The following is a 6724-nucleotide window of genomic DNA, read 5'->3' on the forward strand; positions in this document are numbered from 1 at the left end:
ACATTTTATTTCGATACTTAATTAACAAATTACAATATTTATTATTTAAAATAGATGCCACCTTAAACTTGTGGCACAGCATCTCTGCAAAGCACTTTACTTTTCTTCTCGTCTGATTCGAAATGATTTGAACAAGGCCGAGAATGTTTTGAAGGCTTCCAATTTTCCCTGTGCTATAGCTTTAACCCAAACATCTTTTAATTTTTCTCAAGCCAGAAACCTGCAAATAACAATAAAATCCATACTTAAATACCTTTTTTTTTTCTCCTAACCTAAAGCAGTCATTATCAATGAAGTACTTCGTACCTACTCAAGTATCGATAATTGCACAACACTATGGAAGTTATATTTTGCATTTTTTCTAAAAACTAAGCTGATTATGATTTCATTTCAATGATTACGGTTAGATAAAACATAGATGATTATGAAAATAACGTAAATTAACTTATCTTATATATAAAAATGAATCGCAAAATGTGTTGGTAAGCGCATAACTCGAGAACGGCTGAACCGATTTCGATGATTCTTTTTTTATTATATTCCTTGAAGTACGAGGATGGTTTTTATGTAGAGAAAACGTAAATATGTACCACGGGCGAAGCCGGGGCGGACCGCTAGTTTATAATACAATTAACAAAAAAATTGATCAAAACACTAACCTGTGAAAAGACAAATTCCAATCTTCATCCGATTTCCCAGTACTACAGCTTTTACAGCCGTGAACAACACAAGCCATGTAATCTTTAGTAAATTATCTTTTCAGAAAATAACATAAGAAACTAGAAAACACGTTTTTCACTTCAAAAACAATAATTAAAATCACCATGCGTTAGTGACCAGACTGGTCACTAAAACAAATTGTAATGGCTACATGTCATTTCAAACTGTCGAACTGACATAATATATCTGTCCTCTTTTTTCGCATGACATTTTGCCATAAGCCAAAAAGGCCAAACTAGTGCTTTATTGTTCAATTAATTGTTACTTCTCCAGGCTTGATAATTGCTCCGAGGGTATACGCCGATGTTCTCCCTATAGTTCATTCTCCCTCTACGCCTACTGATGTGCCTACTGACGATCGTGCGCCCATCAAGCATGGCTAGGGTTGCCAACTTTTATTTGAAGAAATAGAGTATATCTGATTTTAAAGGAGGTAAATAAAGAGTAAATAAATATTTTTTAAAATGTATTTTTTTGTACTTCACACGCCACTTCACATTCATGACCGAAAAGACTCTTTCAGTAAATGATGAAGTGGCGGGAACAGACAGTATATACTTAGCTAATCATTTTTTTTAAACAAACAAATTCGTCAAGACATTTTTTTTAAATAAATTGCCATTTTTCTGCAGTGGACTTTTGCATAAAATCTGTGTTATTCAACAATTCGCCTTGGAGTTCTTTTAAAATAATAACTTCTGAATATAAACTGTCCATGTGTACTTTTTAATATTGATTATCATTACTTTTGGATCAACATATGTTTAGTCTTCGTAAATTAAGTTTTCCTTCTATAATTTGTTCTAAATTATTAAATACAATAATATTTTTTTAAAGATATTGTATTTAGTGAAGATATAGAGTTATCACTACTAAAATCAAACCATTTTTCTAAATAAATCAAAATATATATACAAAATGTATATAATAATAATAATAATAAGGCGTAGGGATGTGACGACCCCATCGCCCCCGGTTGGCATATCTACAATAGATATCCCAACCGTGCAGTCAGTCACCCCGCAGGGCACCTTGTGGCGAGGTGTCGGGGAGTAGCGACCCCGCGGGAACCGAGCGCTCCCGGGGGAGGTCCCTGTCCTCACCTCTGGACTGTCCCAGTGGCAGTTCGGAGTGAACAATGACGAGGTTCAGGATCCCCCACCTCTGGCTTGCCTTTGTTGGCCGTCCAGAGTGGAGCCGCCAGAGCTATATGCTCGGGGGTGGAAGTGTCTAATGGCGTAATAGCGGGGAAACCCGCTCCGGGCCCGCGGGCCCGCGATGGTGAAACCGGTGCCGCACCTCTCTACACCCCTAGCCGTTCAGCTGATGTTGCCCCCTTGTTGCCATTCTCGGTAACCTTTTTGGGAGCCCATCGACCGAACTGGCGAGTCACCGTCTGCCATTATTTTCAATTTTTAATATTGAAAAGGCAGACGTCCATAGTCCCCATAGAACCAATATACCAGTCCATCTAACACCCCCTTCCATAACCCAGTTTTGTTCATTTCCATTTTTCTGCAATAGTCCTACATTGGCCGCGGACTGCCCAGGGCTGTATCTCTATAGTGCAGTCATGGGCAGGCTGCGGCTGGTGTCCCACAACACATTAAATTCTCTAAAGGGCCTCTGCGTGTTGGACCTGTGTCCCCACGTAAGCCTCCCAAAGGACCGGGTATCTTCCTTCTGGTGGTACCCGTGTATTATGGAGAGAGACATAATAATAATAATATATATTTATTTTCAGATAATTATCCATAATTGTGTTAGTATACATTAAACTTACAAACTATGTTAGTAATACATAAATTATAATTCAATTACATACAAATCAAAATCATACAATTAAAAAACAAGATTAAAACCATTAAAAATTATCCATTATCATAATTATTATATTGCATACAATGTAAATTTGCCCACCGCTTAAGGAATGGACCGTCTACTTTCTCAATTAATGTCTTCAGAATACCATTGGAACTCTCACGCATTCTCCTCATCATAGATGCTGCCCTTTTCCTCATTATCGCGTAAAAATCGTCGGTCTGGCAATTAGCAAACATCTGAGACGCGCTACAGAAGCGCGGAAGCCCCAATAGTACCCTAAAGCCATTATTGTATTGTACACGTAGGACATTGTAAGCCCGCTGCGTAAAAGATAGCCATAGGCTGCAAGTATAAAATGTTTGACAGTACGCTTTAAATAAAGTAACTTTAACCTGTGGAGAACAACGAGCAAATTTCCGTGCTAGCATATTGCAGCGGACTGCCAATGCCCTACGCTCCCTCTCAATATCTTGTATATCATTCATATCTTCTGTCACAATATGCCCTAGATATTTAAACTCAACTACTTGTTTAAGAGGACTGCCATTAATATACACAGGTGGTATGTCATGTACAGGGACTCCCTTACTTTTAAACACAAGAAGTTCGCATTTTTTTACATTATATACTAGACCATGAGAAGCTGCATATGACTCACAAATTTTAATGAGCTGCCTGAGAGCACCAATCGATGGACTCAGCAAGACCATATCATCCGCGTAACTAAGATTATTTATAGTTAGTCCATCGATAGAACACCCGATACCAGTCTTGCTGAGTTCATCAATCAGCTCGTTCACATATATGTTAAAAAGTGTCGTAGACGTCAGGCCGCCCTGTCTAAGGCCACACTCCAATACATATCTATCAGAATACTCCCCCGCCCATCTGACTGAGTTAAACTGGTTGTTATACCAATATTGCAACACTCTAACAATCTCAAAAGGAACTTCAAGATATCTTAGTTTTTCCCATAGCTTTTCGTAAGAAACACGATCGTAAGCCTTAGACAGATCAAGAAAAGCTGCGTAAACAGGTGTCTTCCTGTCTGTGTAATATTTCACAGTCTGTTTTAATGTTAATATAGCATGCTCTGTGGAGAGGCCGTGCCTAAACCCAAACTGTGCATCGTTAAACTTTACATATTTTTGGAGGCGTCGATCGAGCAAGCAGTCAAAAACTTTGCCAAGAATCGCGGCTAGTGAGATTGGTAGTTAATAAATAATAGGTATCAAAATATCTCCATACCAAATTTCATGAAAATTGGTTCAGTAGTTTAGGCGTGATTGAAGCGATTGAAGCGGTCAAATACAAGCGGCGCGGGCGCGGGCGTGCCATAAGCGCACCTCTTCAATCTGTTTTGCACCACGTACTTCTTCTACATTTTGTATGAAAGATCTTTGGAAAGGCGTCGAGACGGCACGCCACGGTTGTGCCACGGTTGCGCCGGCAGAACGCCCGAGGCGCGCCGTGCCGCTTGTGTCTGTCCCGCGCCTTAGCAAGCTACCAATAGGCCACTGACCACTATAACTATACGCTGGACTGGCTATCCCATACAAAATGACAGCTATTTGCTGTGCCGATTCAAAGCGCCCCCGGTGAAAGTTCTGAGAACTAATAAGATTACAAATTTCGTCGCTTCGTTTTGTTTACACCGGTTTAACTTCTGGATAATCTGAGTCTGAATCAAAAATAGTGTCGGTAATATTTCTATCATTGTAGTCGATATCAGAAAAGTTTTTATCGATAACAAACCATTTGTTTTACATCACAAGTATTAGTTCCATTCCCCCTCACTGGCCTCACCTCAGAGCAATATAGGTTTATTCCTCTGAGGGCCTCACTGCTGCCGTCAGCGCCAAAATGGCGATTTTCAAATAGGCACAAAAAAATGACAGCAATAGCCTGTCCAGCGTATAGTTATAGGGGTCAGTGCTCAGAGCAATAAACCTATAGAGTACTTGTATCGAGCGTATACAATTTACATATATTTGTTTCTCTCTATCTAAAGAAAACGTCGTATGAAAGAATGAGATAGCTATACACTACAAGCTACGTTTCAACATAGTCATGGCACCATTTTTACTATAGGTACGTATTTAGATAGATAGAAGGTGATAGTGATGGGATGTGCTTCAATCGATAAAATCGTGAATGCATTTTGCATTTACGGTTTCGTGAAATAATAAATAATAAAAAAAACAAAATTAATCATAAATTTCAGTTGAATACATTATTTGTTTAATCCTACGAATATAATAAATGCGAAATTATGCGAGAATGGATAACTTTCTCTTTCACTGCTGAACCGATTACAATGAAATTTTGTACCTACACACATAGGATAGGTTTTATACCGGAAATCCCACGTGAACGGGAACTGTGCGGGATTTTCTTTAAAAACGCGGGCGGAAAGCTAGTATATTTTAAAATAAATTTTAAAACTTGAAATGTAACTAATTTAAAATAAAGGTCAATAAAGTTAAAGGAGTGAGGAGAAAGGCACAGTCAGCATGAATTTTAACAAGTTCATAAAAGGACAGTCTTAAAGAAAACATTTTCCTTACATCCTACTAATAAAGCGAAAGTTTGTGAGGATGGATGTTTGTTACTCTTTCACGCGAATACTACTAAACCGATTACAATGAAATTTGGAAAAATTACTTTTGATCCCGTAAATCCCACAGGAATGGGACCTATGCGGGTTTTTCTTTGAAAACGCATGTATATTAAGTATGTATTTCAATAGTAGTTTCTCATCTATGAGAACTGTCATTTAATCAACCGTTTAATTTTCACATAGTTACACATTTAAAGTAAATGTGTAAAAAAATTTCCAAATAAAAATTCACTCACACACAAATGTATTTATTATCTAAAGGAACAAAAAAAAACGTAAGCGTAAGATTGCACAATTCTTCTAGAGTATCCATCTTGATAACACGCAGGCTCGAAATGCAGTGAACACAATCTAGCAAATTTCGACGGCGTCCAATCTACACGTCTCATGTTTTATACCCATTTTTTATTTAGCTCTGGAAATCTAAAACAAAATGAATTTATTAATAGTCTAAAAGAGAAACAACAAACTAAACAGATAAGTCAAATAAAACAACCACGTGGTATTTTTTATTTTCCTGCTGTAGAAAATTTACATCTATTAAGTATTTGCTACAACAACTACATATAAATCTGATATAAGAAACAAAATAAATAAATCAACGTTAATATGAAATAGATTTTTTGTCATAAATCGATAATATACGCTAGATGTGTTACAACACTACGGTGGTAAACAAAATGCCAAACGTGATAATATTGTGCATAGAAATCTAAATAACAAGACACTAGAAGTCGTAAGCGCGCGTGACCTTGTCGCCACTCAGGTGACTTTCACATCACCAGTGTGTTCGTCACAGTTCAGTTGCTATGGAGACGTATGTGTGTAAACATGGTGTGTTTCAGCATTTCCCATTGCGGAAATTCTTCCACAAGTTGTAATTATACTAATAAAGGAAAAATATTTCATCGGTAAATATTTTTTTTTAGAAATAATGCCGTTTTTCCTTAAAATTATAGAATATTTACAAGTATTACGAGTGTCACCATAGTAATCGAAATAACAATGAATGACACAGTTTCAACCTTATTGGAGCAAAAAGAAACAAAACGTCTCATATACTTAGGGATGTTATTCTAAAATAAACCGTAAATTCGTGCGTTAGGATACATATTAAAAAGCTTAATTTAATATTTAAGTTAGTTTTCACTAAAATCAAGTTGTCCAATAAAAGGCATAGTTTACTTGTGTGTATTGTTTAGCTATCGGTTTAATTGTGTTGATTTTGGCGACAGCGGTTTTCATACGAATTATGACATTATAGCACTTCTATGTGTCTTGTTATTTAGATTTCTATGATATTGTGACATTTTTTAAAAATTATTTAATTCTTTTGTATTCCACAACCCCATAAAGTGGGTAAATGTTACAGTTACAACATAAACTTATAAAAAAGCGCTTGATAAAACCTTCAAATAGGGTTAGAACATAAATATTTATCAATTTGCTGAAAATCACTTACCGATGGAAAGATATTTTTTCATTGTTTTCATCCAAAACTCCCATTCGACTAGTAATAGCCGGTAGCTAAACATACAATAGTCATTTTAGCACACTGAC

The 6724-nt window shown here is 36.7% G+C and overlaps 1 long non-coding RNA gene across 1 annotated transcript; it reads right to left on the minus strand.

The window, feature by feature from the left end:
* Nucleotides 1-704, minus strand: LOC149486230 (uncharacterized). Its single transcript, XR_016315925.1, has 2 exons — nucleotides 660-704; nucleotides 1-220 (listed from the first exon to the last, which is right to left on the minus strand). It is a non-coding gene; the product is annotated as an uncharacterized LOC149486230 (long non-coding RNA).
* Between the last annotated feature and the right edge of the window lie 6020 nt (nucleotides 705-6724).

This window comes from Colias philodice, chromosome 8 (assembly GCF_061535455.1).
Source record: "Colias philodice isolate Cphi_HAF_F1 chromosome 8, ilColPhil1 Martin Lab GWU primary, whole genome shotgun sequence".
Lineage (NCBI taxonomy): Eukaryota > Metazoa > Arthropoda > Insecta > Lepidoptera > Pieridae > Colias > Colias philodice.